At 42.4% G+C, this 21,992-nt stretch overlaps 1 protein-coding gene across 5 annotated transcripts in view; it reads right to left on the reverse strand.

Annotated features, from left to right (window-relative positions):
• Positions 1–21,992, reverse strand: part of KIAA1217 (KIAA1217 ortholog) — a 255,715-nt gene that overhangs the window by 134,213 nt on the left and 99,510 nt on the right. The gene's annotated exons all lie outside the window — the stretch shown is intronic.

Below are 21,992 nucleotides of genomic sequence, written 5' to 3' on the forward strand. Positions count from 1 at the left end.
ATTACTGTCTTCTTTAATAGTCTCTTGTAGTGGTGGATCACCAGCTCTGTGGATGGCAGAAAGCAGGATCCTGACCCTGGCACCTGACCTGGGGGCTGCATCCAATGCCAGACCAAGGGACTGACTACTGAGTCAGGATGTGGGCTCAGTCAGGGCAATAATTTAAGATTTTGGATGGGACCTTGGTTTCCAGACCTCTAGAGACTGATGTATGTTCTAAAGGAAAAAAAAAAAACCCACACCAGCCCCAAAATAATAACTCAAAAAGCCTCTTCCCTTCTCTTAACAAATGGGACACTGGAAAATGCAGCCTGGGGGCTGTGTGAGATTGCAAGGCTTGCCCTGGAGCGGTGGGCTGGCACAGGCAGCAAAGAGGAGGAAGGGAGCCAGGCTCCGGGAGGCTGTGTCGGATTCTCCCACACTTTCCTGAGCTGCAGAAAATCCTCGGCTCTGTCCTTGGGCAGCAGCCTGCCATGCCACGGGGTGAAGGCAGGCAGCAGGGCACCCCTGTGCTCTGCTGGGGAAAGTAGAGGGGCTGAAACTGCAGCTCAGAGGAAGACCTCTCAGACCAGGACCCCTTCAGCTTCTCCAGGATCAGCACCAGCATCTTTCCAGCTCCAGCTGCCTGAACAGCTCCTGTCATCTCCTGTCTTTGCTTCCAGACAGGGCACCAGGAAAGGGGAGAAAGAGGCAATCCCCTTCCAGGCGACACGAGGGCTTGCAGTCCAAAGTGGGCTCTAAGGAATCAGCTAAGGTCAGAGGAACAACCTGATCTCCTGAGCAAAACATGGAACACCCCTAAGAGTCCTTTGCTACAGTAAACTGGTTGATGGAGAAAGGTAAAAGTGTCAAGTGCACTGAAGAAAAGACCCTCTGCAGGTACAAAAGGCAGCAAAACACACATTCTGCAAAGAGGACAACCAGCTACCCTGGAGCTCCACAGCATCTGGCCCAACAGAAGTATCCAAAGTTCCTAAAACTGTTATTCTTTTAGTATAACTACTAGGTGAGCTTTTCCTTCTAGTACAAAAGTTTCCATGATGCAGATCCTACACTGAAATTTGACCTGAGCCCCATATCTTTATAGCAAAAAGAAGCCACACAAGAGTACTGAGGAAGTCCTGTGAAGCACTTAAGTGTCTGTATGCTCCATCATAAAAACTGAAAGATGCTTTAGTAGACTTAACAGGACTTCTAAGGGTTGGAGAGCATCTATCTACCAGGCTCTGACAATTCCCAGTGAGGACACAGAGATGTTGCAGGAGCTCAGGCGCTGGAGCACAGCAGGCTTTACTGATCAGGGGATGCTACATGGAATAAGCACCAGGAGTGAACCACAGGGACAAAACAGTCGCTGCAAACAAACTCGTAAGTGCACACTTGGAAGTCTTTGTCTTCTGCTTTTCTTATTTTTTCAAAGAGGAAAAAAAATGACAGTTTCGCAACCCTAACTAACAGTTGCTCTATAAATAATGAGATAAAAGGAGAATACATAACAAAAAGCACTTAAATATTCACCTCATAAGCTATTTGTGAGGAAACATAGGACTATGAAAACAGTAGGCCTGGACACCAGCAGTATTATCCTGCTTCACTTGCCAAGCAACGCAGATCTGTTGCATGATGTAATTCATGCTGTCACTGTCCTCTTCATGCTCTGATAAGACCACTAACTTGCACAGGACTGTCCTAAAAACATGTATGATCCCCCACGTGTAAGGAAGCACTTTCAGAACAACATCACAATGGAGTGATGTTAAATATAAAACATTTAGGCTCCTAAGCAGCCCAAGAAGGATGAACTAATAGGTTGTAGACTCAGTAAAACTGGATTCAGTACAGCTATATCAGCGCTCTGACCATTGACAAATTTATGCCTCAGTTTCCCCATTTCAAAATGAAAAAGCACCTCCCCACTCTATAGGGATACTGTAGGACTGCAAATCTTTATTGGTCATGATAACTGTCAAAAACCTTAAGGAAATAATAAATTACATTACTGATTATACGATTATTGATATACCTTGCCTCCAGTTAAACAGTTTTGCTTAGTAACGTAAACAGCTTTAGCAATGTAAAGAGCTAATTAAAAAGTTAAATATAGACTAAATGAGTTGAATTTTTTCCCACCTTCCATAAGGAAATTTGGGAGATTTCAGAGACCTTTGCTGGTCCTGCCACCGACAAATGACAATCTTTAAGGTAATAGCTTAAAAAAACCCAAAACAACAACAGAACACGAACTACCAATGCTATGCTGTGACCAATGAATACAACCTCTGGATATATGAGGGGAATTCAAAGTAACAATAGGAAAGTGGCATTACTCCTCTATATGGCTCTGACAGGACCATAAAACAATGCTAGGTTAGTTCTGGCGTACGTATTTCAAAAGTAATATTGAAAAACTTCAGTGCATTCAGAAAAGAGCTATAAAATTCTGAATTATGGGAGATGCCAGAGAAGTTCTCCCTGCAGGCTTTATCCAAAAGAATATGAAAAAGTTACTTGATCATGTAATATGGGTACCTATGAGAAATTTCTGATAGAAAAGTACACTTTAATTCAGAAGAAAAAAAATGAGACAGGAAAAGAGTTATTATAGCAATCAGTTTAGTCCTAAAATGTACACATGTTCACTTTTTAGTATTAGATTGTGTTTCTGGAGGTGAAATCTTGATTTCAGTTGATGGAAGAAGTCGGGACTTTGGCAGGACAAAAATCTGAGAGACAGGATTAGCTTTCATTCATATTATTAAAGAGAGCTTTAAGAATTGAAATTTGCTTATCATATTTTTCTTTGTTACTTATTACTAGGTCTGGTTGCCATGGTATTAAAAAAAAGAAAATTATAATGGAAAACACACAGGAAATAATGGCTTGCAACATTTTAACTAAGGTATTTAGCAAGAGAAATCAAGGGAAGTCCAAAAAATAATTTGTGTTTTTCAGGAACATTGTTTAGTGCCATTTAAAGGTACTTGACTAACAGCTTTTAGTAACATAAAAGCTGCATATTCCACTGAACATAATCAAGAGGGAAAATATATTGTCAAGAAGGACGCTAGGTCAGCTGCTAGTTGGCCAGTATTTCATTTTTGTCATGAAAAAAGATAACATGCAGGACCATATCAACCTTCAACTGGTATCAGGGCTCTGTCTTTCTGGCTGAGTTTCGTTTCGGTGAGAACTAGGGACACAGTAAAAAAGGATTCAACAAAAGCCCCAGATTTGTTCGTTTTCCTCTTCAATTCCCAGCGACTAAGAGCGTTCCTCATCAGTTGCGCTCAGCAGCTTTCTACCACAAAATAAGGCCCTGCCTAGGTTTGAATCAGTTTTTGTGATGCAAGATTATACTGAGTCTAATCTTAATGGAAATGTCAAAGTGAAGCTAAACAGGTATTTCCTTTGCATCTGCATCATGCAAGCATGTCTCTATGCAAAGAGAACAAAAGAAGAGCTAAAGCTTCATTTTATTAGAAATCAGTCAGGAACTGATGAGACAGAGAGAAATTTGTTTCATATGTAGATGTCTAAAGTTATCTGTGTTTTAGCAGCCTTACGGTTGCAAACTGAGTTATCTTGCTGCTGTTCCAGTGGCTGTGTCATTAACAGAAAAAGCCCTTAGACCTTTTCCTATCTCCTGGCAAAAAAGACAATGCAACCTGTAAATATGTAATTAAAGCAAATGCCACTCAACCAGACAACAATAATCATCCACCCAAACTCCACTTTAGTAATGAAACTGAAGGGGAAAAGGGCACCTGTTGGGAAAACCACATTTGAATCTTTTTAGATGACCTGCAGAGTGAAAACCACAGAAAGAAAATCTGGCTTATTCTGTCCCCTGCATCACTCGAGCAAAACCGAGTTGGTTTTAATCAGCAGGACTGCAAAAGTCCGGCTAAAGTCAGGGACTGTATGAAGTCATGTCTGACTGTTTTTTCTCTAGCAGACTATCTTGCATGAAAAAGTGAAGAGGAATCAACAGAGTTCACACTGAAAGGTCAAAAATAATGATTACTGTGTAAGCAGTATAGCTCACAAACATTTGTATCTATGATACACACTGTGTATAATTGGTCTGTTGATATGCCTTGCCTTCAGTTTTATGAGCTTTCAGTCTTCCTATACAACAGCTGCAATGAGAACATTAAATCTCCAAGCAACCCAGCTCTTGTAATCCTGCCAACAACGGTATCGCTTAGCTCCAGATACATCAACGTCTAATTACCACAAATATATATATTTGTTTTTATCGTCACTGGCAGTCCACAGTCCTATCACCACCTATGTAACGGCTAAAACCACAGCCATAAGAAACCCTGGAGCTGACTCAGCTGTTCTAGGAACTGAACACAGAAATTTCCAAATCACTGTACATCCTGCCTGCTGGGCTCCTACAGAGAGGATAAAGGGAGTGAAAATGTTAGAAATTTCTGCGTTTCATCTTACTCATTGCTAACAAGCCAAAACCACTCTATCTGAGTTTTGAAACTAACTCAAGGAATGTCTTTCTACAGTCCTCTAAAAATGTTCCAATGGCAGTTCATGTACAGCAAATTGAAGCTTCACATGAGTTGTCTTCCCTCTTATGGAGCTTTTGGACCCCAAGGAGTGGGGTTCATGGCTCCCTCTACTTTGCAAACACAGCTGGGATATCAGGAATCTTGTCCACAGAGAATTAAGGATAACATCTGGCCATGACCACAAATACAGTGTCACAATCTTTGGATGTCCCCTGGAAATTTGATTTAGTAGAGCTTTGAGTATTTGAGCCTCGGTCCCTGCTTCAATGCTAGAGGCTGTTCCAGAAGACAGGAGAAGGAAAGCTGGCTGCAAAAAACAGCTTGCACAGGAGAAGCCCCGAGAGGTAAGAGAGGAGGTGTCTATGCATGCCCAGAGAAATTCTGAGATGCGATGAGGAGAGTGCAGCACACAGGACGTGCTGTACTCTGGTCAGCTCAGATAGCCAGGCTCTAGGACCTTAAAAAAGATAGCAGTTAAAAAAATCCCTGGAGCTGCCTATGAGCAGCAGAGACCACATGCAAACCATGCTGTTCAATGCCTTGGGAGACAACAGCTACTGAATTTAGCAAGAAAGAAGTCACAAAAAACTGATGTAGCTGATCTCCGCTCAGAACACATTACTGGTTAGAGACCCAATAATAATATTTTCATGATAGACCACTTTTTCTTAGATTTTCAAAACTGAAGAGGCAAAACAGTATGTGATCAGAGAGCTGCTTCAGAAACATGTTAAGCTACTTATCGTTAAATATTTCCCCAATACTTGAACTGCAAAAAGAAAAATATTGATTGTCACTACAGATTATTGGAAGTATTGCTTCCTCCTTATTTAAAGCTATGCAGTTTAACAAGTATTACTCTCTTAATCAGGAAAGATGACTACTATTTAGGTCCTGCCTTCATTCAACATGCTCAGTCTGCCAGGCAACGTGGGCTTCTTCCCAGGCAGTAATGGGTGCCTGACAGAGCTGGCCAGAGGAGCAGGAGAGCAGTACAAGAGCATTTCATTTGGATAAGAACCTTCCTAAATAAGTAACTTCGTCAAAGTTTTTCTTTTCATTGTTTTGAACCTACTTGATCACTATCACACACAGGAGTATATTTGGAAGATAGCTTTGTTAGTGCACCTGGTCTGCCACAAATGGTGTCTCCATGGACTCCCGCCTCCATCAAATTACTTTGATTCTCAAGCCAGTATTTTTCTTATTCCAGTCTCCCATGAGTCAGTGTGGTATGATGGGAAAGATACTGTAATTTCTGTAACATCGCTTGAGTTACCATTATCAGCATTGCCAAAGTGTTTTTTTTTAAAGAAATTTCTCTACCCTCATCTTTTATTTGAATTCAAGAAAGTTCTACTGTCACTATTAGCAAACTGTGATGCATAGACTCTAAGGAGTCTAACGGGATAATTCACTTTTTTTTTATCTAGAACTGTAATTTATGAATTAAATAACTAAATATTCTGTTAATTTGCTTTTCCAGACTGTCATTACTCCTATTTCCTCCTTCAACTATCTTACACAGGCATCCTATGCAGTACATATTAAAACCACACAGTTACTTTTGAAGGCAAGAGCGCAGGATAATTAAGAAAATGTTGCAAATATCTGTAGCTATACAGATTTGGAATCAAGAAATACATTGAGCCAAAAATTAAAGCGAACCATCCTGAGAAAAATAACTAGGAAAAATAACACTACCAATAAGCAGAAAATCCTCACTCTCTGCAGCACTGTCACCACAGTCACTGCCCATCATCGACAGCGGGGCAATGCCCAAATGCTACGAACATCAGAAGTCCCCGCTCACCTCCCCAACGCAATCAAGCCTTGGGAGGCACTAGGGGAGCATTTTGACTGGCTACAGAGTAATTAAGAGCCCAAACTAAAAATCGTAAGCCCCATATACACCGCTGAATGACGGACATCGTAAGAACATGATGAGGGAGGAAGCAACTGTCTCAGCTAAAAGGCACGTTAACGGCCACTAAAACCAGCGACCTGGCCAAGTCACTGGGACATTTCATGGCTCAAAGGCCAACCCAGTGGTTGAGCTGTGCCCTGTCTCAGTGAGCCCAGGATTTCACATCATCACGACTCTGGCTTATCTGGTCATCATCTCTCTCTTTTACTTTCGGAAATAAATGAGACATGCTGAGAAAAGTAGCATAACGAAGTGATGACTGTGTATCTTTTCCAGCATCAGCATTTTATTAGAGGGGTTTGTTTGCCAGCTTATTTTTACAGGAGCTCAAGAGGCCCGACTGCATATTTGAGAGCCTGTGCTCTGCTCCAGTTTTCGATGACAAAATGCCAAAGTTGAACATGCAGTGCCAAACATTCCAGAAACCTCCAGCACAATAGCCGCTTTAAATGATGTCTTACTTTTCCTGCTCTGCAAGGCATACAGAGCAGTAAAAATGTTCTCGTCCCTTTTTTTTCTAAACACAGTAAGACACAGCAATGGTATACAGTTACCACTTCAACATGAGAAAGCAAACAACCAGACTGGCCCAGCTCTTCAATACCATGTTTTGCAAAGCTATTAAGATGTGCAGCAATTCACACATCTTACCTTTCAAGTAGATTAGTGTGTACTACGTATAGAGACATGCCACAAATCAACCCCTAATCCATATATACAGGGATTTGTTTTCTATGCCGCATAGTGGATTATTTGTACAACACTGGATTTCTCCCAAATAAACTGCTTAAAATAGCCAGAAAATCACCGTAAAAGTAGCATGTTAAATAGGAATTGAGAAACAGCAACAACACCTCTTTTCAATAAAGATAAAATAAAATAAAAAATATTGAAACACAATGTATTTGTACTGCACTGTTAGGAGCAGTCCCCAGTTGAGGGGGTCCCAAAGTGCAAGGTGCTGCACACAGACACTGCAAAGCTTGAAGAAGGCAAAAAATCCACTCGAAAGCAACAGCAAACAAAATGTATGGTCAAAGAGAAAATGTGAATATACCAAAAGGCTGCAAGAACAAAAAACTCACATACCATTATGGCCAGTTCAGTAAGGTAGCAATTAGCATACTGGCTGCCCAGTCATTCGTGAGTGCTGTACAGGCAACAAGATAGACCTGAGTTATACAGATAGTTTGAAAGAGGGTGTGGAACCAACTTTGAGGAGATCCTAATAAAAATGAGAAGCAGCATGCGGGAGTTTGAAAATGTTGATGTAGTCTAGGGACTTTCAGCACATCTCTCCCATAACTGTCAGTGCAAATGTCATAATGAAGCACTATGATTCACAGCAGAGCAATGTAAATCCTTCTGAATTTGAAATACAGTTGACAAAAACCATGTAAGTGAAGGCAATTATGGAACAATCCCACAGTGCAGTTCCCCACAAAACCTCCGTGCACTAAGAAACTCATCTAAAGACCAACAAATTTGCTGGATGTCTTTCTAATGACTGTGTTATATTGTCAGCCACTTAAAAGAAGTTTCAACAAGCCACTTCATTCCTCCAAACCAATGTATTAACATTTTTTAAGTTATTGAAAATGCCATCAGAATGCAGATTTTGTGTTTAGGTGCAACTGGATGTAAGTGGAGTCATCAGTTAGAAATTGGAGACTGAGGAATTTGAGTCTGTTTGGGCAGCGGGATATCTGGGTGATAAAATAAATGAAAAAGTTCTAGTGCATGTATGTTGTGGTTCAGGCCCAGCTGACAACTAAGCACCACTCTGATGGGCTCAGCCTTGGCCAGAGGTGAGTACAACTTGGAGCTGGAGAAGCTTCTAGCAGCTTCTCACAGGAGGTATCCCTGTAGCCCCTTCTCTGCTACCAAAACCCTACCACACAAACCCAACGCAATGTAATAGTTTTCATTTAGATGATCAGTTTTCCTTCAAAATAAAAAGAAAGAAACAAGAAAAAGGCAAGAAAAGAAATGAAACTAATTCTTGTTACATTTGATATTCCATATATTGCAAATGAGAACACATACACCTGTCTCATCGCTCTTGCTCACAAATTTACATTTCTTTCATCTCCACATATTAGAAATTTACATTCTTCTCAGTTTTTACCCAGAAAAGGTAAAACCTATTTTTCTGCAAAATCTCCAGCTTATCCACTTTACTGTTTGCAAGATGTTAGAATCATAGAATCATAGAATGGTTAGGGCTGGAAGGGACCTTCAAAGGTCATCTAGTCCAACCTCCCTGCAAGGAACAGGGATATCTCCAACTAGATCAGGTTGCTCAGGGCCTTGTCCAACCTGGCCTTGAACGTCTCCAGGGATGGAGCATCCACCACCTCTCTGGGCAACCTGTTCCAGTGTTCTACCACTCTCATAGTAAAAAATTTTTTCCTAATATTCAACCTGAACCTACCTCCCTCTATTTTAAAACCATTACCCCTTGTCCTATCATAACTGGCCCTCCTGAACAGCCTCTCCCCATCTTTCCTGTAGGCCCCCTTGAGGTACTGGAAGACCGCTATAAGGTCACCCCGGAGCCTCCTCTTCTCCAGGCTGAACAGCCCCAACTCTTTCAGCCTGTGCTCATAGGAAAGGTGCTCCAGCCCTCTTATCATCTTCGTGGCCCTCCTCTGGACCCTCTCCAACTGGTCCATGTCCTTCTTATGTTGGGGACTCCAGAACTGGACGCAGTACTCCAAGTGAGGTCTCACGAGGGCATGTTCCACCTTCAGATTCCTAAATTGAGAACTAACAAATGCCACCTGGCAGGAGTGCCTGAAGATTCAACAAGGTGTTAGTACTTGACACGCTCACATATGCACCTTCAAAGAATACTCACAATCACAGGACAAGAGGAAGGTAAGTTCTGATACATACTGACATATGTAAAAAATAATACATATATGTATATGTTGCAATCAATTTTACTTTATTATTTGAGACAGCCTATAGTACAAAGACCTCATTACTGCAGTATGACTGAGTTAGGAACTCTTAAAGCAGATTAGATGATTATGAATCACTCAACAGGAAAAAATACACCTAAATGGTGAGCTATTCTAAGCAAGTAAGTGATACTTATTTTTTTCATCACATAGATTTAAACTATTTTACAATAAGCTTTTTTTCCGTCTGTCCCTCCCCAGCAGGAACAGATTATGATGATTATATCCAAAATTTGTTATTCAAGTTCTAATTTGTTGATGATAACATACAAAATCCTTCCTAAATTATGGCCAAGAAAAACAGCCTTGCCCACATAACAATGCAAGGCATTACTTCACATGTCTGGAAGAATCCCAGAGCTTCTGCTTCTGTAGTTCTTTCAGATTCTTTATGGTATGTAGTATCTGGTCTACTTTTATAAAGCTTTTGTAAAGCTTTACAAAGTTATTTGCACTCCTTTTTTGCCAATTTTTAAATGCCTTTGTTCTTAACGCTCGAACAAATACTAAAATCTGCTTTCCAATTAGCTTTAGAATCCAAATGTATTACTTTGGTAGGCTTAAATGCGGTACAAACTTCTTATGAATTTGTCTTTTTCTCTGAAAAAAATTTCAAACAATCCATTATCTGAGATTAAGAAGTTTCCTATTTTCAGTTAGGTTCTTCTTGCTTCTTGTAAAGGCTGCTGGGCAAACTGAGATGCTTAATACAACTCCTACAGTACATAAAAGCTTTATACATGGCATCCACAAGCATCTGAGAGCATCTATGTTAAAAGTAGATAAGGAAAAAGTGCGATAGATATTTAAATAGGTTATGTCGCCTTATCGATGTTGCAAAATAAGTTTAAACTAAAACTCACCGTATGCAATTCTAGAAAGCTCATATGTTCATTTATATACTGTGATTAGTTTTGCAGTATGTTGACACCACAAAGTAGAAGTGTAACACTACACTCTAAGTATACACTACAGTGTAACACTGTAAAGGCTCTTGTTGGTTTGCTTCACAGTTTCACTGGACAGAAATGTAGTTTTGTGCTTGAAACGGAGCAAAGAAGTTGCAAGGCTCTTCAAACAGATGTCTCCATCCTTGTGCTAGTAAGTCTGGAGCACAGCACTACTGCAAAGGTCCTTATGTAACAGGCTGTTTTCAGTGAAAACTCACTGACTGATGCACAAAACTTGATTACAAGGTTTCGCATGAAAACAAGATTAATGCAGAAGTCACAGTCAATAGTAATTTTAAAATTATCTCTGCAGCTGTTATTGTACAAAATTTAAATATATGATCTATTTGCAATTAATTGTGTCTACATCAGCTTTCATCTATGGTCAGTCTACTCCAAACGCAGCATGAAGGTCATCAGGCTTTAAAGGAACCTTACCTAAGGGACATAGTGGGTGCTAAATAGTGTCTTTCACGTCCAGGTTTACCAGCTTCTACAGAAGAACTCCTGCAGTTCATTGTCAAAAGAATTCCTGTCTTACAGGTAATGTCTGTATTGGCCACAAAACACCCAAGTCCAACTTTTTACACTGCAGAATTGACTGTCAGTGCGAGCGGCTGAACTCACCAAGGAGCTGAAAGTGTGTCATGATTTAGTCCCAGGAAGCAACTAAGCAACATGCAGCCGCTCACTCACTCCTCTCCCCACCACCACGCGCGTGCATGCACACACACACACCTCCCCCCCCGTCCAGTGGGATGGAGAGGAGAAAAATGTAACAAAAGGCTTGAAGGTTGAGATAAGAACTGGGAGGGATCACCCACCAACCATGGCCATGAGCAAAACTAACTCCATGTGGGGACAAATCAATTTAATTGGTTACCAATCACATTCAGAGAGGATAATGAGAAACAAAGCCAGATCCTAAAAGCACCTTCTGCCCATCCCTCCTTTCTCCCTGGATCTACCTCCTCCCCTCAGCAGTGCAGGAGGATGGGGAATGGGGGTTCCAGGTGAGTTCATCACACACTGTTTCTGCCTCTCCTTCCTCCTCAGGAGGAGGACTCCTCACACTCTTCCCCTGCTCCAGTGTGAGGTCCCTTCCCACAGGAAACAATTCTCCACAAACTTCTCTGACCTAAGACCTTCCTGTGGACTCTGGTTCCTACCCATCAGACTCTTCCAACACAGGCTTCTCCCATAGAGTCACGGCTCTGAGGGGAAGCCACTCGCTCCAGTGGGGAGTCCCTTCCCATGGGCTGCAGATGCATCTTTTCTCCACTGTCAGTATCCAGCAGTGTGGGGTCCTTTCCCACAAAGACAGTTATCTATGAACTCCTTCAGGGGAAGCCACCTGCTCTGGTGTGGGGTCTTCCACAGGCTGTGGATGAGTCTCTGCTCCACCGTTTCTCTCCATGGGCATCAGGGGGTCCGCTGCCGTCTCACCATGGGCTGCAGCGGAATCTCCGCTCCAGCACCTCCTCCTGCTCCATCTTCACTGACCTTGGTGTCTGCAGAGTTGTTTCTCTGACATCTCAGTCCTCTCTGCTACAGCTGCGCCAGGACTCACTGGCCCAACAAACCTTGGTGGTCCTGGCGGGATGCACTCCACCAGCGGGTGTCCCAGGAGCGGGGCGCTCTGGAGCGCTCCAAGAAGCGCCACTGCGGCCATCACCAGTCAGGTGGCAGCACCCAGCGTGGGCAGCCACCCACCTGGGAGGCCGGGGCCTGGCCCGAGGCGGATCCGACCTGGATCCAGGGAAGCTTCTAGCAGCTCCTCACAGAGGCTATCCCTGTACCCCCTTCCCTACTCCCAAAACCCCACCACATAAACCCTGTACAAGGTGGAATTAGACAAACCTCAGACATGACAAGAGCCACGACCAAGTGCAGCTTCCAGGAAGAGAACTGATGGGCCAGGTTCGACTCGGTCATCTTTCTTTCACAAACAATAACAATGTTTTATTCTTCCCAGAAATCTGACAAGAGTAAACTTGAATGGTTTTCCTCCCAAGGCAAACATGACTCTTGTCTAACACACATTAATATAAGAAGAAAATGCTCTCGATAATAACCATGTGGTGATAACTCACCTTGTTATTACCAGGGCTTTGTCATTTCAAGACTTCTCATTTCCTTAGAATATCAGAGTAGATAAAATATAAAAGGTCCATTTGTGTAGCACAGCAGTGGTTAACGTTTGCTACGGAAGGCAGAAGTAATCCTTCTTTTGCTGTGGTCTACACGCCACTGCAGTAATTGGATAAAAAGCCCCTGGCTACTCTTCCTGTGGAAAAGAAACTATTTCTCTCATATTTGCAGGGCAGAAAGAGTTGATGTGGAGAACAGTGCCCATTTCTCTTTAGGGTTGGTTGGTTTTGGGTTTTTTTGTGCCCAAAATAAAATGGGTATTAAATAACGAACAGGAAGGAAGACCTTAGAGACAGGAGCTTGTTTCTAGAGGAGGCACCATATAAGCACTAAATTACTCTCTCCATGGCTGCTTGCAAAGACTTTGCTCAGGAACAATTGTATGTAAGACCCTTCTCCTGACACACATAGATTGGAGGGGTGGGGTAAGCAAACTGGGCTGTGGATGAATCCTACCCACCAAACACAAGAGAAAGACCACCTTATAGAAAAGAAAATAAATAATAAGGGAGTAAACATTATAACTGAATTCTTCTTTTCATCAGTAACACACCACCATAATCTAATCTCTGATTACTCCCAGTACATCCCTTTTTCCTACCCTAATATCAGGCATGCTAGAACCCCAAGCTTGGTTTACAAGATCATCTCCTCACTCCTTCAATCTACTGCTCAGCCTGGTGTCTGCTTGCCACTGCACTGCCATCATTACTGTGATGTATAAGAATAAACATATTTATGTTCTGATCTAGCAGACAAAAGGTGCTCATAGATCAGATCCCAGTGCATTTGCTGTCCATGAAACCTGTCTGCAACCTTCTAAGGAACATTTCACTTCTCACCTCTACTGAAAATGAAGGCATTTGTAATTCAGATGTCAGCTCAATGTCTCTCTGTCTCTCCTTAAACTTTGCAGAAACACACATATGCTTAACTTCAAGAAACCTGCCTAACATCTGTAGTACTACACTACTGGTGCCTTTAAAGATAAACACATGTACCAAAGCCTGCAAAATCTTTACGTAAGACCGGGAAAAAACGTAGAATGAATAAAAAGGCGTCTACAAAGGAGTTGCTAAACCCTTAAAAAAAATAAGAGGAAGTAGTCAGCACATTAGTAGCCAGTCTTGTACCCCTTGCACATCCGCAAATACTTTGGAAGGCAATGAGAATATGGGTGCACAAGGAATAAAAGAAGGTACAGGCAGAGCATACACCTTACCTTTTTCCCAGCTCATAAGTCCCACCTTTAAGCTACAGCTAAACCAACACAATAATAGATATTCCACGTCACTCCGACGGCAATAATTGAGCACAAAACCTTTTAAAATTATATATTTGGAGTATTTATGCAGGTTTCCATATTGTTTTATATCTCCAAGGATATTAAGTGAATGACTACGGTAATGAAATATGTAATAATATAAATTAATTTTCTTGAAGAAAGTTTTATTTCTGTATACTAATAATTATTACTTATGAACCATTTTCACTTCACTTGCTTCCATCAGCTAGTGCAAATGAAAGTCACCTACCTTTCACAAAGCACAGAAAAAGTTGCAAATCAATTTTGTTATTGATTTGCCACCACTAGACACCTCTTAAATAAATGCAATCAGCCACTTCAGAAAAGACCATCATGTTGCCATCGTTCAAAGGAAGGAGTTGAAGTCACATGAAACAAAACTGTTGGAGGGGGCAGGGGGGAAGTTCTGCAAAGCACACAACTCTGAAGCTTGTTTTGCCTTTTGTTTGTGTTCTTTGTCCCCTAACACCTCCTCACCTACCCAACATGACAGTGTAAAACCCACCCATGCTCCCTCCCCACCATCCCCATTGGGGAAGGAAAGACCCCTGATGCAGTTAGTCTGGAGTAATGCATGTGCTGCGTGCAGGCAGCTGCCTGCAGCGCTGCCTCCGCTTCCCTCCCAAGGTGGGCTTGGGGCAGCACAGGGTGCTCACCTGGGGTTGCCTCCAGTACCCAGTGACCTTTAGGACAGCTATTCTCTTTTCAAACTTTAATAAAATTGTGCAAGACAGTTCTGCAGACAAAAAGACACATAATTAACCATATAAGCTTGCTCCTCTTAGGAAATGAGTCTGAAAGCCAAATAAGCCAGTGCACCTGATGAGGTTGTGTGCTGCAGACAGGTCAGCAAGAAACAGAAAAGGGGCTTTGGGAGGCAGATGGAAAAAGTAGGCGGCTGATGCTGACAGAGAAAATCAGCTGAGTATATTTTAGTATTGTCCCTGGAGTTGATCACATCATCGGTGGCTGTGGGGGAAACAGGAAATCCCAAATGACTGACTTTGCTAGTAAATTAAGACTCTAAGCACATTACCAAAGAAATCCTGAATCTATTGAAGTCAAGAGGCGCTATGACATTAATGTCAATGCATTTACAATTTCACCCTTGTCTCCACTAGGATCCCAGTATGTGATTTATTATTACAGCCTGGATTACAGGGTTTTATTGAGTGCATTTGCTTTCAGTTAATTTTTAAAGTCTGATTTGAATATAGCAAAATAAATAGTGACTCTATATTAAGTTTCCATGAATTTTAGTTCATGATGTAGCATTTTGGCACAGGACTGTGGACTTAACTCCATCTCTAATTAGGTGTGCAGCACTCTCATTTACTTAAATGGGATCTACTCGTGTGTCTCTGGAGGGACAAGTGAAACAAACGGTTATATGTGTATCTGAATAAATATTTTTGCTATTAGTAAAAGAGCTTCAGCAGTGACTCCTCCGGAAGAGCAAAGATGAAGGATTACATCCTGAACTAATCTAAGGCTGAAGACACATATTTATGGCTCAGCTGATCTCACAGCTCAGTGCAGCTGGAAGGGGGAGACGACGACTCAGTTCTCCTGCCCACATCCCAACCACACATCCCCACCTCCCTTCCTATGGATAAGGTGAAACAATTTGCCTTCTCCTGTCATTCCCCAACATCAAGGTTAATTTCCACCCACTTGAGTGAGTTTTTAACCAGTGCATGGGAAAAGAGGAAAAGAAAGATAGTGGGTTGGTAGATCAGTATAGCCATAACGTGCAATTTTACCCGAAGTTAGCCTAGCTGCAGTAAAAACTACTGGAACAACTGATTTATACTTATTGGATAAATGGCTTGCCCAAGGTCACAAAAGAGGAATCCAGTAGCTCTGGATACCCTCATCTTCCAACTGACACTTACATGCTTCAGTGAAGCTTATGCCTTTCTCCTTCAACAGATACATTTTCATAGCCATTTGCCCTTAAGAAAGTAAAATCCAGATAGCTCCCATTTCCTTAACTAGATGCCGTTACCACTGGCATTCACGGTATTCCTCATATGAAGTACAGACAGAAGTAGTGGGAGCCACGTCCCATCTCTTGGCTCTTCCAGCTGCTGCCTCTGGCTTACTTTGTCCTCCCATGCCTGCCTCTACCCTGGTCTCTGTGGGGACCTCCGCTCCTCACCACGGGGACCCTCACCTCTGCACCCTATCTGGGGGCCACAGGGCATCCCATGGATGGAGGTGCATTAACCAGGCATGTGCGCGAGTGCGACAGATGTGAACGATAAAGCCAAAAGGAATGCAACATCTCATGCTTCGCAGCAGAAGTTAATGGCTGAGAAAAGAATATAATGATATGGTACAGGCACATAAAGTTGATGGAAAATTCACCTAAACCCACCTGTAAAACTATGTTTTGTTAGTGATTTTCCCTATCGGCATTATCTGTACAGATTTATGGGCTGAAGTGTTTCCAACAGCAAATAGAAATGCTGAGGGAAAACAGTGTCTAAGCTTTTATGCCAAATCCAGCCTATAATTAAGTTTGCTAAGTTTTGACAGCTGAATTAAAATATTCTGTAAATTCCCCAGATCGCATTTCAGATCAGGACCGATGAAAAGCATGAGCAATACTCAGGGAGGTGTGCAAACTCCTGCCCTGCTCAGGTGGCCGAGCCTCGCGCTGATGCCAGTACTTTGGCAGTGGCACCGGCTGGCAGTGCAACACAGCCCCATGAAATTCACTTCACAGTCAGACTGGGTTTTGAGGCAGAAGGTTTCTCAAGGCAGCCTCTAGAAAACCATGACAGCTTTTCCATCATCCAGCCACATCCTCTCAATAATCCAGTCACGTATCTCCTAAGCAGGATGGGACCAGGACAGCTCAGCTGCAATGGTCATGAGAGCACACAGGCATAACGACTTTTGCTGGATTATTACATCCATTCCTTGCAGGCATAGGAGGTGATTGATTTTCAGAAGCAACCCCTTTGTTTGCACTGCTCCAGAACGGCGTTCCAGTTACCCCGGCAGGAAGAGCTCTTGCCTAAATTCACCCAAGCCAAGGCATACCAGCTGGCCTTGCGCCAGCACTCTCCTTTACTTTAACGAGGCCCTTGTGCCCCTCTTTTCCATCCATCTAATAAATTTACAGAGAACAATCAAATGCCACCAATATCGAAGCTCTCTGGGAAGGGATACCATTTTTTCAATATGCGCTGCTTGTTCCCCCTCAGCCCACGAGCTCCCAAGGTGGCCTCTGTGCCCTTCTCTCTTCGGGTGATCTCTCATGTTGAAGTGGACAGCCAAGTCAGGAAATGCGACACATCGCCCCGAAGGGTCACAGCCTGGGACTGAACGCAGCACAGCTCCTCGTCCTAGCTGCTAAGCAGAAAGGATCATGCTTATGTTTTCCTTGATGTTTGCTTAGTTTCTCTTCCTGGCTCCTAGATATTCATTACAGGTGAAGGATCTTACCTGAAGTGTCACTTTGAGAACACGAAGACAAAATTTCTTCCCTTCTCTTCTTCCCATGTCCAGGGGCACATACCTTCAGGTAGCCTTCAAGTCTACCACTGCCACGAAATACTCCATTACTTATTTCTAGCTGCTTTAGAAAGCTCTGGGCCACACTACTGTTCAGTTTGAATCTGAATCTTGTTGTTCTGTTTCAATGAATCAATAAAATTATAAGTATGGTCCAAAGCCAATATTGGTCTTCCCATGAGACTAAGGAGCTCTGGATCAGCATTATATTAAATTCCAGTGTGAAAGGTATTTTCTGTTTCAAACAGTTTCAGCATTTGATTAAAGGCTGACTAAACATTAACATAAAAGATGTTGACATCTAAAAAAATGCCACTGTAATTGTGTCAATTTATGTTCTAAATTAATACAATTATCTAAACAAGCAAACTGTAGTATAAAAACCGTTAGCTATTACTACTGACCAGCAGCTGCAATCTAACCTATTAATCAATTACCTAGATAAAGGTAAAATAGTTTCAAGTTTCAATTATACATAAAGAAAGTTTCATTTCAAAAAATCAATTTATATGCAAGTCAAAGTTGCACTGCAGGCATGAAAGAGTATAATATTTTGGATAATTGGGTTTAGGAAAAAATACAAATTACAAAAATATCTCCAAAAGAAAGTGTCTTTAATTGCATATAAAGTAGTTTATGATTATTTCCTGTAATTAAAGTCATGATTTTCTAGGACTAAGCCTTTTTGCAGATGAGTAAGGTATTTTTGATTCACACAATCCTCACTAAACCAGAAAAGCAGAGTAGTTGCTGTATTTAAATGCATGATCATAGACTTGGCTTTTCATGTATTAAAAATCCAACCCAAATGTAATTACAAGCCTTTGTATAAGATCTGAAAGGGCTGTGACAAGGCTGACCAGCTGGTCTCTTCCTTGCCACCGCACCAGCCCTGGTCAGAAACCCCAGGTTTACTCTGGGTCTTGCTCCCAGACTGCGTGGTCCCTCCAGTGAGATGAATGCAGCAGCAGAAGATGGAAAGGAGTCTCCATGTCCCTGGAGGTGACGGTACCATGGAGCCAGCTCTGCTCACGTCACAGTACTGCCCTGGGTTGTGGAGCAGCCCCAGCTCCTGCCTTTGCTGCTGCTCCCTCAAAGTCCTTGAGCAAGTCCACAACCTGCCTGGTCTTTGTCTCGGCATTTTTTAAGAGCGGATTACAGGCCACCTGTCTTATTCCTGGGATTCTCTCAAGTTGAGTTAGCTTCTTAAATTTGGTTAAAGAGGACACTCTGAAGAGATCTGAACGAAATGGCCAGGAGGAAACAGGTGAGATGCATTTTTAGCTAGTGTGGAGCAGTTTAAGACACAGTGGGCAAGCTTCTCAGTGGCCATCAATGCTAATATGTTTGAGGACTTGCCTAGTCTGATGGCAGAATCCACTCCTTCATTCTACTTGCTTCCAAGATCACTGATAAGCAATGGCCTGTTTTTATTCTCTTAACACAGATATACTTGTTAGACTTAAGCTAAGATCTTAAAATTTAACTTGCACGTTAATTTCTGAAGAACACTGTGAATAAGAACTGTCTTCTCTCCACCTAATGCTGTCAGTGTTCTGGTATTCCTCTTCCTTTCTACATGGACCATGACAGGCTAAAGCACATCTAAGCCAATCCTGTGATCTTTTAGTGAACGAGAACCCCAAAACAGGAGGACGCAAGTTTGTTGTGTTCTCTGCCTAGCATCCTCCCAAACCTCATGTCACTATCTCAGGGACATAGCTGGTCTGCATAGCAATTGAGTGCATTATCTCAAATATGGCTGCAAAAGAAGAGTAGATCTTAAAATCTAAACACCAGGGCCAGGACAGCACATCCTGACCATTGTGTCTGTGTGTGTGAGAGAGAGATCAACTTCCAAATCCTTCCAGCCACCTTTGTGGCAAGTGAGAGCATAAGCACTGGAACATCTCTCCGAAACTGGAAATCAAGATGCTTGATTCTCACTCAGCAATACTGTCCTTCTTTAAAAACACCTAGGAAGAGAAGAGACACCAAATTTCCTCTTTAAAAGCACAATACTTTCCCAGACTAAGGAATATCCTTCCCAGGATGAGATATGCAGACAAAGAGGACAGGACCAGCGAACGTAGCAGTGTCACATACAGTCACTTCCACCAGACACAAGTTTGTTGAAGAAAGGGCAATGCTAAGTTCCCTGTCAGAGGCCTGAGTGACGGAGCTTGCTTGCCCACTGTATTAAACTATCCCCGTTTGTGCTTCTGCTGCAAACATCACTTCAGTGTCTGCATCCTTCCCCAGATGAAGGCATGTGTGGGAAAGGCTGCCGGCGGTGGCTGCAGATGAAGGCATGTGTGGGAAAGGCTGCCGGCGGTGGCTGCAGAGGAGAGGGAATGGGGAGAGGAGGCCCTGACCTGCCACTCAGCCACTGGGTTTGCAAACCAGATGTGACGCGAGTGAAAGCAGGGCACAGCCGCATAACCACTGCTCAGCACCGCGCCAGGCAGCCAGAGAGACAACATGTTTCTAACTTACCTTTTATTTCCACCCTGCAGTTAATGCCTTTCTGTCCAACATTAGCAGGTAACAAAGAGGTTTCCTCACTTCCCTCTGGATCACAGCAATACGCAGGAGTATGTCCCAGCCTTTCTTTTTTGATCGAACCATCTGACTTCATATTTACACCTTACGAACTGCAAAGCTAGTGAAGCCCCGGGACATGGGGCGATTTCACCTTGCAAATGCTCAAAGGCACAAGGGCAAAGACAAAATGCCCTCTGGAACTGCCTGAGGAATTAGCCAATGACCCACACAGGGCAGCCAGGCTGTGTTTTTTCTGCTGCTAGAGAAGGATTAAATTTACCTTGTTTTAGCCACAGAGCCTATTTGAAGGCTCGTGTTTTTCCTGAAAAGTTCAGGTTTGTGTTTGCTTTGTACAATGGTTATACCTCACAGGGAATGCATTTATGGCATTTCCTACTGCACAGAGGAGGAATTTCCCTTTGTGCAGTGAAGTATCACAGTTTAAGCTGCATCCTCTGCCTATTTTCTTTATTAGAAAGACTTGCCCATTAAGTAATGTATGTTAAATAAAAAAGGTAAAAAACTTATTTAACCCCCTCTCTATACAATTTAATATATCAATTGCTACATTTCTTTCTTGTTCCTTTTTTCCCAAGACTTGTTTCCCAGAGATCTGCTCCCCCAGAAATGCTGTGTGGCTGAGGGATGGCTTTGAGCCTTACTCTCTTATCAAGGAGGCAGGAACCAAGCAAGGCAGCCTGTCTCTGATCTCTGCTCCTCTTTCTTCCAGAAGAACAATTCAGGATGACTGAGCCACAAACAGCTGCTCACAGGGCACCTTTGTTCTCAGGGCAGGAGGAAGAAAGCAGTTTAAATCTGGATTTCTTTCCATTCCTGCCCTCTGAGCCTACCTTTCTATCCAAAACACTCCTTGCTCCATACCACTAAATTTGCTAAATTTTATCTAGCTCAGCTCTTGCTTTTATGATGAGCTTTATGGTTTATGTAGTGGCAGAGGTGTATTGATGTAAGTGATGGCCAGGGCACACAGTTAAAGGCTGCAGCCGCTGCTCAAGGAGGAAGCAGCAGCTCCACAAGGCCCCAAAAGGTCTTCAAAAACACAAGGAGAGGGATGTCCCTCTTTCATTGTGTTCCTCTAGAAATGAGAAATACCTCTGCCTCGTTGGAGACATGGGTGGTAAGCCTTCCTTCCTTCTCTCAATCTAATAAAAGCTGGCCAGAAGGATGCTACTTGTGCCAGTAGTGAGATCAGAGCTTTACTGTTGGCGATTAAACAGTGCAGGAAGTAAGATGTTGCATGCATGCATGATTGGTACACTTAGAAAATAATTCATTATTTTTCAAAAATAAAAATAATGCATTCATATTCCAGGTCTCGGAAATCTTGTCCAAACTCTTATGAATGTTGCTTTTTTTCTCCCTGACATCTTACTCTGTCTCCTCTATAAACCTCACCAAAGCCTTCGCTGGTTGAGATTTATTCTGAGGCAATCTCAGGAAAAAGCTCTGGAGTTAGAATGCATCAGTTCAAGAGCCTCATGCAGGCAAGAAATGTACAGTGAGTGCGCTCAACAACAGACTCTGTTTTCAGGTTGGAATTTGAAGAAACCATGTGGGGATCACACCAAGAATCAGCTTTGCATGTAGCTTATTATGTTCAAGCAGCAAGGAACAATTTAAAAGCAGCTGAAAACTGTCCATTTCTGGATGTATTTACATGAAAAAAAAAAAAAGCCAGAATTATGACTAAACTATATACCAGACTACTGTCAATTTTACATATTTTCACCTTTTTTAAGGTTTGACACAATGTTCTTGATCACTAAGAGCCAAAATCTTTACTCTCTTCTGACCACGAAACCTCCATGAACGGGAACCAGAAAGGCACTTGGCCGCAAAACCTCAAAAGCAGCTCAGACACGCTCCTCTTCCTTATTCTCCAGGTTTACAAATCAGATATCTGAGGCAAAGTTATTCATGAATAAGTAGGCCATGAAACATGACTTTTAATCTTTTTTCTCTTTAACTAGAATAATTTCTAAGGATTTAAAGTCCACGTGTTACTCTTATCAACCACTATCAAAGGAAGATTTAGTTCATGAGTAAGGCCATAGAAAGAAAGAAAACATAAGT

This window comes from Tauraco erythrolophus, chromosome 7, assembly GCF_009769465.1.
Source record: "Tauraco erythrolophus isolate bTauEry1 chromosome 7, bTauEry1.pri, whole genome shotgun sequence".
NCBI classification, from domain to species: Eukaryota; Metazoa; Chordata; class Aves; order Musophagiformes; family Musophagidae; genus Tauraco; species Tauraco erythrolophus.